Below are 10,652 nucleotides of genomic sequence, written 5' to 3'. Positions count from 1 at the left end.
TTGGTACAAGGATCACATTTAATCGTCCTAAAGGTTTAGATTTAAAAAAATCGGAAAAATGTCCTTTAGTTATTGCCCTAATTGATTATATTCAATTACATATTGATCTAATCATTCCCTTACAATTTTTGTGAATTTTACTAAATTTCGAAAAATGATCTTTTTGTTTTTTTTGTGTTCTATATAAAAAATGCGCCATTACAAAATTAAATATTAAATATGTAACTTGTAGAGAGTAAGACCTTTTCGGATATATCAATTTTTTTTATAATCACTCAGTCTATTTAGCAAAAAAAAAGAAAAAGAAAAATTAAAATAAAAAACGAATTACTTACAAGAGGTCGCCATTTTTTCCAAGTTACGCAATCAGCGACATCTATCTAGTAACTCTTGGAACTCTGAGGGAAATTAAAATCTGATGCGATTTAAGTCTTTTGCGTCATTAGGATCATATATGACCCGGAAAAAATTTTTTTTTGACTATATTAATTGAAATCTATCGGTTTGTGCACGACATCATAATAGAAGGATGTAAGATTCTTGGCTAATTTTCTCAAGACTCCAGATATTCAGGAAAAGAAAATATTTGAGATCAAAAATCACGAATTTCGAACTTTGTGAAATAACTTTTCAAAATTTTTTATATTCGTTTATTTTTTTCAGCAAAAAGTTCTTTAGAAACACAAAATAGAATATCCAAAGATTGTATATTGCATATTTTGATATAATAAACTACTCTCAATTTTCCAGAAAAGCGTGTAGAATTTTCCGGGTCTTATATGACCCTATGGTCCCCAAGGGTAACAGTGTTTTCGTCCCAAACCTATAGCGAAATGTACTTGGGACATTGTTTTTCTTTGTGAAATGCAGGTGGGACGTCTTGCTCCTGGACATTTCGTCTTATATCTGATGATTTATGACATATTTTGCAATATTTTAGAGTATTCTGCAAGCGTCCCTTATTGTGCAATTGTATTGTGTGTGAATAAATATCTAGATAAGTTTATTTTTGCTAAATACCACTCAAAATATTGTGACAGTGACTGTTCAAGGGATTACCAGGAAGATTCCTTGAACACCAGGAGTGCAGTGTTCATCAAATCAATCCAGTTTGCCATGGTTTTGGCCAAATTAATAACTTCAAGCAAAAAAACTCTTAGAAAGTTCGTGATATAGATTTTGAAAATGGTATGTATGTACACTTCCCTTGGGGACAATAGGGTCATATATGACCCGGAGTTTTTCCGAGTTTTCACGCAATGGAAATTTTTTTTCTCTCGGAACTATTAATATTTGATTATAAAGCATTAGGAAAAACTCAATTTTACATGAATTCATCTACTGAATAAAAGTGTGACGCGAAAGAGTTAAAAGGGTTCCTATAGTAAAGTAACTACTAATATTTTTCAAAAGAAATAATTTTGAAAAATTGTATCATTGTCTTTTCACAGCAGAAACATTGAAAGCCCAGGTTCTGCTTTGTGATTAATAACCGTTTAGTTACTAAAATTGACTTTAACCGAGACCATACGGACAACTGAAAATTTAACTTAAAGATTTGTCAATATGAACGATATCCTATTGTAAATTTAAGGATTAAAGATACAACTTCATCCGATTTAATCGAAGGTTCGATTAATTGAAAAATCGATTTTCGAAATTCCAATTTCAAATATTTCGAAAGCTTGACGATGCTTTTTAGTATTACTATAAATGTACTAAATTCTCTAAATTTGTACTAAAAACTATTCACATGTTTTTGCCCATCCATGTATCAGACATTGGTACATCAGTAGTGGATAAAAAAATACTATCAGGGCGGATATTGGTGTAAGGTGTTTAGTATTAAGTTAGAGTCTCCATACAGTATTTCACTAGAAAAGTGTGTTAAAAATCTTTTAGATGATTAAGAAATAAGCATTAACTAAGGAAGCAAAACATTCTATAGATTCAATAGATAAGTTCATGCCTAGTTTATCTAAAAATTGTAAAATTGCGAAAAAAAAGGAACGTGTCAATGTAACAAAGGCACATTGTTTCTGTCAGACAAATTAAATAAAAGTGCTTAAACTTCTGTATAAAGCACAATTAATATTTAAAACGGATTATTATATATCGGTAAGTTAAATAATTTATTTTCCCTTCAAGGTTTTCCCAAGAAAAGACTGAAAACCTTATACTAAATTACAGCAATCTTAGTGAAGATTTCAATAAGTTTTCATTAGGAAAATTATGCACAAATCAATAATCAAACCTAGAAAAATAAATTCGTATATTTTTTTAAATTTTACTTTGCCCTTGTTCGTTGAATACATGACCACTAAAGAGATATAATTGGCAGAGGGTGAATGATTGCGAAAAAGAAGGTAACAAATATAATAGAGGGAAGTGTATAAAAAAAACGCAAAGAAAAAAAAACATTTCAAAAAACCGTTTTGATGAAAATTAAATGAGAGTCACTGAAACTGAAAGACAAAGTCACACACTTTTTGGCTACCAAAAATTATATTTATTTAAGTGAAGAAGAAAAAACTAAGAAAAATAAAAGGGGAGTGATGCCAATGAACACCGCAGAAAAGACACCAATTTACTTTAATTGGCTACAATGCTTTGGACGACATCTGCTGAAAAAAAAACTATAAACGTTTATTTTCCTGAATATCTTCTGTATATTGCATAAGTCAGATTGCAAATATAATTAATGTAAAATAAATCCATTGAGAAAAAAATATAGTGATAAATCTGTATATTAATGTAAAATGTTCACAAGTCCTTTTTTAGCAAAGAATTTGTGCAATTTTATTATTATTTTTTTTGCAATAAGTACTTTTCATGGAGTACGAAATTTTTATTAAAACACACAAACAAATTCACTGACATTATGTTCAGATAGAGATGAGTATATTAAAAAAAAATATATTTCCTTTCGCGATTATAAGTACAACAGTGCTGCTATCGTATTATGTTATGCATGAGAGAATTAATTTGTAACCAAGCGACAATAATTGCAAGTATAAAGTGCTTCTTCAACAGCAGGAAAGACTATTCTTATTACGTGTATCACCACAATTGGCCTTTAGTAACCAGAAACATGTGTTAATAATTTTACCAAAATTATATCTATATCACCTGTTTTGCAGAATACCCACTAAACAATAAATATTTTTCGCACTTTGCGGCAAAGGGACTGTTTTTTAGTACCAAAATTATTTAAAGTTGTTTTTTTTTAAGTTAATAAAGAAAAATTTGGACTGAGATACTTGTGATAAGTCTCATTAATGCAACTTAATAAAGAGTTTTATAAGTAAGAATAAGAAGAGCTTCAGATCTAATACCCTAAACACACATACGCTTCAAGCCGAGAGACAGCTTAACCCTTTAACAACGAGTGGGACACCTGTGTTCCAAAAACAAAAACAATTTTTTTTTGACTATAGAAAATTATTTTGTCTTCTGAATAGTCCGAAAAATTAGTTTTTATTTTTGGAACACTGGTGTTCTATTCGCCCGTATAGGGTTAATGTAATTATATAATCAAAATAATATTCAGATAACATTTTCATAAGTTTCTGACTAATCCGTCTCTCGGCTTAAGTCGAGAAACGGCATAGTTAGTGGAAAACTGATAAGAATTTAGTCAAATCATTATTTTGGTTATAAATACGTCAAGTCGTCTCTGGGCTTAAGTCGTAAGTGCGTCTAGGTTAAAAAGGTTTATCCATATGGCTTAACCCTTTAAGAACGAGAGAGCCAAAAATTTAATAGCAAAAACACAAATTTAATATGAAAAATTTCATTTTTGGGTCATCAGTGATCCAATTGTCCTTGAAGGGTGAACTGTCCTTGCCTTATCAAGTGAAATTTTTCTGCACTCAAAATTACAATTACAAATTATGAAAAAAAACACGACAAATCCTTATTGTTCAGAAACTCCAAACGTTCGAGAACTAAGCCTCTAATCTGAAGACCATTATTTAAAGATTCGTAGATCTATAATATCCTATGCGAGGACCCTTGAAAAAGACTGGAGCCTTTTTAAATAGTAACGACGTTAGAATATAACTGATGTTGATAGTTTTATTAAGGATAGGGTAAGTGTGCCAAATTTCGGCATAGTTTTACAAATAAGCACCAAAGTCCCAAGTTTGAAATGCAATATTTTTAATACATATTGAAATTTCTTGTTACTCCTTTTTTAGGAGGATTGTTTCAAACCTTGAAAAGTAATTTATCATCTTTGTTTCCTTTAAATGAGTTAAAGAATTAAAAAAAATACATAGACAACGTTTTGAGTACACTCGACTCTTCGTTATCCGGCTGACTGGGGAACAAAATGACATTTAGGTTTTTTGAATGATCAACGGTTTTTCTATTTTGGGCTGTGTGAATTTATTTACTGTCTGACAAAGAATAAGAGAATTTTCTTCATGGTGTGCTTATGCTTCATTTTTTATCACAATTATGTATTAAAAACGTCGATACAATGATAATAATACTTTAATTCACACTGGAGAAACTTCAGGTTTAGTAAAAATAATTTTGAATACATCAACCGCCAGTGTTTGACAGCTGTCACCCGTTATCCGGGTGCCGGATAACGAAGAGCTGAGTGTAGTATTCTAGCCACTTTGAGTAGAATTTCGGCCACCTTGTTTGTGACCATCTCGTGGAAAACAGCGGATAGACAGTGAAAATTGCGAAACGTCATTTTAATAAACTAAAAAGTATAAATATTCTTCGCATTTTGCGATAAAGGGACTATTTTTTAGTAAAAAAAAATTTAAAGTTGTTAAATTATGATATTATGACTCATAATATGAAATTTGTCCTGAAGACCTGAAGAGTTGACCTCGGGACCTGAAATTAACAAGCAGATACCCAGATATTTGTCTATCTTGAATTCTTCCGACACCTTTTCCGCATCATTTTTTTCACAAAGGCGATGCTTTCTTCTTTCTTAGGGCCTTTACAACCCAAAAATTGAAAAAGAACTAAAAAATAAAGAATTTTGGGGAAGCAAAAGATGTGGCCGAAATAGTAAACACACGAAATAAGTTTTTTGACACGAAATAAGTGATCTAGCTGAGAAATTTCACTCGGAATCTAAAGAACGATTCCCTATTAATATTATCTAACACAATCTTTAATGAAGACTACTTAATTTTAGCGAAAAAACCTTTAATTTAGTTCCTTGGCCGAAGTTACACTTGGCCGAAATTGAAAGCTGGACGAAATTTGGCACACTTACCCTACTTATTTAACTGTTAAATGTTTATGTTTGAGATGGGATCTCGGTCACAATAAGCCGATATGCTTCAGACCTACATCAAGGCTAAAGAGGGGATCAAAAATTAGAAAGATAAATAAAAATAATATCTAATTTATTTAGACGATTTAGTCATACAGGAATATGCAAGTGATGTGCGTAAATAATTAGGGAAAACTTTTTGTCGCAGTTTAGTAATACAAAAAAAAGGTCTAATGTATCTAGCAGTCATAGAGATAAAAAAGCGTTCCAGGATTTGCGGAATGCTCGAACTCACAAGGTACAGTTCTCTGTGAATTATTTTTGACATGGTCTTTTGGTACTTACTGGTTTACTAGCGATTAGATTGATTCATCAATCATAAAAGCATTTCAAAATCGTAAATTTGTTCAGTAATAAGCATTTTAGGATATTCTGGAAGGAGCTACAAGTATACGAACAAAGGAAATGTAAATACAACACCGAGAAAAATGTGGATGGTAAAATTTACCATCCTCCATACAAAATTCTAATGGCCGGATAGTAAAAAAGTCACCCAGCAAACGCGATATTAAATTGGACTGTCAAAAATTGTAGAATCTATTGCATGGATAGTAAATTCTAATAGCCGGATGGTAAATTTTACTGGCAGGATAGTAAATTTTACTAGCCGGATATTAGAATGAAAAATGTCGGAAAAATTTATTTTTCCTTATTTTCATTGATTTTTGGCCATTGTTTGAGGGCTTGGGGCCCTTCCTGGATGACATTCTCTGTATTTCAAACCATTTTGATGCGTGAAAATCTTTTTCCAACATTGACGACTCAGCCGAGATTTGAACACGCGACCTTTGTGATGACAGTCCAGCATCTTCCAGCTGCGCCACGAATTGCTATAATGTATTCAAAGCATATCGGGAACCGTTGCATCGGCACACACGATATTCCAAAATGACATTCTAACAGCAGGATGGCGAATTTTACTGGCTTGGATAGTAATTTCAATCCAAATTACTATCCTCCGTTAAAATTTACTGTCTTCCAGTTAAATTTTAACATCTAATATGCGGCCAGTAAAATTTACTTCCCGGATATTAGAATCTAAGACAGGCCAATGTAAAATCTAAAGGAGGATAGTAGATTTTACCATCCGGCTGTTAGAATTTACTATCCATAGGATAGTAAATTTTAAAATGTCAAGATGGTAGATTCTAAAGGAAAGTATCTATGGAGGATGGTATTTTCTACTATCTTTTGAGGCAGTAGAATTTAAAGACACGATTTGTAGAAAATACCATCCAAATTTTTCTCGGTGAAGATAAGTCATTTACGAATATTTTATCGATTTATTACTGATTTCATTACTGATTTCCCAAAAAAAACGAATTTTAATCATATCGGTTGAAAGGTTGGCCCTCTAGACTAGTTAAACTTTGACCTTCAGAAAATCAAAATGGGGACTTTTTAGGTCATAGGTATGTTTAGACGACATGTTTGCCTGGACCACCTCCAAAAAAATAAGTTATTGTTTTTTTTTTTATTGGGGGTCACCAAAGACCGCAACTTGATATCTTTTACCGTTTAAGCTCCAGGACGGTGACATGTTGAAAAAATGTCAATTAACTGCTCCCTCTTTGAGTTCGAGCAGTAAATAAATCTGTAATGTTAATTTACAAATCTGTGCAGTGATCGTCTGCCGCCACCTTAATCAAATTTTATGAATTTGAGAAAAAAATTCTAATTTGCTCTCTTAACTTTTTTTTTGTATATTTCATTACTTCCTATAGTTCTATGTTGTGAATTTCCTAGTAGTCACGCGTTTCAATGAAGATATAGAGGCAATCTTGAAAGAGATGTAGAGTACATTTTCATACAATTCTAACAATAATGTACAAAACACATATTTTGAATATAGGTCTCTTTATGATTTTGAGCAGATTGTGCACATTAAATTGAATATTTTATTTTATAGAAATCACAAGGAAGTTAATATATAGAACTGCACTGCACCATTCGAAGTTTTATGTTATTATTATTGTTATATAAAATCCTCATCCTCATAAAAACGTATTTGACCCCAAAAGTGGAATTTACTTGCTTTGGGCATTGACCCTACACTATCCTCTTCCTTTCAATTAACTCATCTCCTTCCTTTAGATCACCGTAAACAGCGCACATCAAATCAACCCAGTATGTTAACCTTGTTCCAACTTAATATTAATTGATTACGGATGGAGTGAACTGAGCTGGAAGAAAATGTTAATAATACTTCTCTCTAATAGAATCTGATCTCATCCCTCACAATCTGTTTTTGATGCCATGCCAAAATTCCTCAATTTTCACTCGGAAGAATGTTGTTTTCAGATGTTACACAGAAAAGTGTCACACAAGATGAAAGTGTTCTTGTTACTCATGCTTCGTGGGAGGAAAATATGAGACGCAGCCAGTAATAAGGATATATTTAGTATAAATCCTTTAAATCGTGAATTAGTCAATTCAATAAATCAATGGATTAGTTAATTAATTTAAAATCCGCAACAATATCTTTTTATTTATAAATTGACTTTGACGGTTATTCTTGAATATCAAAACTTAAACGATTAAACCAAACGCATTAGTCAAATGAACAAAGGCCCATATAGACTTTATTTGCACATTTGGTGTTAGAAAAATATACAAATCAAATTATACGTCTGAAAACGCATTAAGGAAAATTCCCACTTATATTGGCAGCAATATGTTGGGCATTAATTTCAATTTGATTCGTCTCTTCTGTTGAGATTCACAGCTCGTGTATATTGCTATATCTAAATATACGGGCGAAGAAGACACACATAATTACTTTTTATTCCATCCCCACAATGAGTCTGGGCTGTGTAGCATCTGTATATAACAATTGTGACTTTCGTTAATTCCTTTGATTGCTCGAACTCTCTAAAGAAAGCAATATGTATTCAAATTCATTGAATTTTCAATATCCACATGTGTTATTTGGGAAATGTTACGTTGTAGTTACTAGAACTAAAAGTAGAACTGAACTGTAAGAGATATTGCCTTGCGGTTTTTTGACAGACCCTTATAAATCTATCCGATCCGGTTCCGAAAAACCGGTTAACCGCCCTATTCTGGAGACGGTTTTAAAATCGACTCTACAGAAATTTTAAAATTTCTTTTAAGCTTGAGTTTATTTCTTGAAGATACACTGCAAAATATTTCCTTGACTTTAGAAGGGAACCAGGCCTGGAGTACAATATGATTCGAAGTGTAATGTGTAGTATGGTAGTAATGTTAATAATATACGAACAGTAGTAGTAATGGGTTTCCTGTACTTTTTTTCCAGTCTTGAAAATAATTATTTGCTTAAAGGTTATCGGAAATTATTTCAGGACTTCACTTGAAAATATTATATATTTTATATTTTATATTTTAAAGCTTAGTTAAATATTTACAAGACTGAAAAATCAATTTTAGGGTAAATTAAGCTAATTCAAAACCTGCTCTAAATGGAAATTTTCGCTATTCCAAATCGCTCCTTGAAAATTACAAGGGGCCAACTCAATCTGAGCCATTTTTCACGAGACAGCATGAAAGATTCAACTTTGTATAAATAATTATCTCAATTTAGTATGTTAATTAAAATAATTTAATTCTTTTCTATTTGTATGAGCATTATTATAAACATCGAAACATACATAATTTTACATTTCAAAATATGTTTTTTTTATGAGTTAGCTCTTTGTCATTCTAAATGATGCGCAAATTTTCATAAAATTAGAATGACAGGGGATCAACTTGCTTGAGTTAATAGTAATAATTTAAATAAATAATAATAATAATTTATTTATTTACAAAAATAGGGTCAACCCTTTTACAATTGTGAAAGAAAAAAAAAGAAAAAAAAGAAAAAAATGAGATAAAGAAATTATTAAAAAGAGAAGAAGTTAATAAATTCAGAAGTTTAAATTTAAGTACAAATAAAAAGATAAAAAAAGTAAAGAAAAAAAAGTAAAGAAAAATTCCTAAGCTTCTCAGGCTTCAACTTGAAAAAAATTTCGAATGGCAGCTGCAGAAGAGCGCTTGTCATTCGGGACAGTATTAAAAAAAGTGACGCCCTTAACGAACAGAGTCCTGTAAAGACATTCACCGTTCACTTTAGGCACCAACAGTCTCCGAACCCTGGCTGAGCCCCCCCCCCCCCCCCTAACCAGAAGACTCGACAGGTACTCGGGACATTCAGAAATCAACAGATGAAACAGGAACAGTACAGCTCTCATTTTCAAAAGGGATGTTAAATCACATCCAATGAAAACGTTTCTATATGGAGTGATGTGATCTCGGCGACTTATGCCGCAAATATACCTGACACAATCATTAAAGGAAACCGTCAGGCGACGAATTGTGTCACTATCCGTCGCAAAAAATAGCTCTGCTCCGTAATTAAAAAAAGAAAGAAGAAGCGCTCGCGCGAGGATCAAACGAGTGTTATAGGGCGTGATGTCCCGGAAGCGTCTGAGGGTATACAGAGAATAATTGACCTTTCGGCAAATAGAGATGGCCTGATCAGACCATGAGAGAGTTGCATTGAAGATTATGCCCAGGTTTTTGACCTGATCAGAAAAAGGAATAATTTCACCGTAAAGGTGCAATGGATAAAAATCAAGGGAAACTCCTTTTTTAGAAATTACAATAGCTTGAAACTTTTTAGGATTCAAAATCAACCCATTTGATAAAGCCCAGTGCTCAATTCTGGAAAGATTAATATTCATAAGTCGAAAAGCCTGAAGGGAATTGGAGGGCTCACCCTCAACATAGATTTGAAGGTCATCTGCGTAAAGATGAAAAGAGCAATTCTGTAATACTGAGGGTAGGTCATTGATGAAGAGGGAGAAGAGCAGTGGGCCAAGTATTGAGCCTTGACCAATGCCCTTATTTAAGAAAGACGGTGAGGAACTATTCTCACAATACTTCACGATAAGAGACCTACCAGTGAAGTAAGATTGAATAAGGGCCACTGCAGAGGAAGAAAACTTAAAAAGAGAACATAACTTATAGCAAAGGAGATTGTGAGGAAGGCTATCAAAGGCCTTAGTGAAGTCCAGCAGAACAAGAATCACGAAGCGATTTCGATCTATCGAGGACGCAATGTCATAAGTAACTCTCAGAAGAGCAGTCGTAGTACTATGGCCCTTTCGAAAGCCTGACTGGAAATCACAGATGAGCCTGTTTTCATCTAAATATTGCGAGATCTGCTCATGAAGAACAAACTCAAAGGCCTTTGATAGTACAGGAAGAAGGCTGATGGGCCTGAAGTCAGAAGGAGATTTGGGATTAGTAACTTTAGGAATAGGAACTACAAGAGCCCGTTTCCAAGAATCAGGGTAATTTGAAGTTGTAATTATATAATTAA

At 32.6% G+C, this 10,652-nt stretch overlaps 1 protein-coding gene across 1 annotated transcript in view; it reads left to right on the top strand.

Annotated features, from left to right (window-relative positions):
- Positions 1-1,796: 1,796 nt before the first annotated feature.
- Positions 1,797-10,652, top strand: part of LOC129807976 (protein phosphatase 1 regulatory subunit 14B) — a 46,248-nt gene continuing 37,392 nt past the window's right edge. The window contains exon 1 of the mRNA XM_055857606.1: positions 1,797-2,118. The gene's annotated coding sequence lies outside the window, so the exon portion shown is untranslated. The remainder of the gene's footprint in view (positions 2,119-10,652) is intronic.

Source organism: Phlebotomus papatasi, chromosome 3, assembly GCF_024763615.1.
Source record: "Phlebotomus papatasi isolate M1 chromosome 3, Ppap_2.1, whole genome shotgun sequence".
Classification (NCBI taxonomy): domain Eukaryota; kingdom Metazoa; phylum Arthropoda; class Insecta; order Diptera; family Psychodidae; genus Phlebotomus; species Phlebotomus papatasi.
The sequence above is the reverse complement of the archived record's forward strand: the minus strand, read 5'-3'. Positions and strand labels throughout refer to the sequence as shown.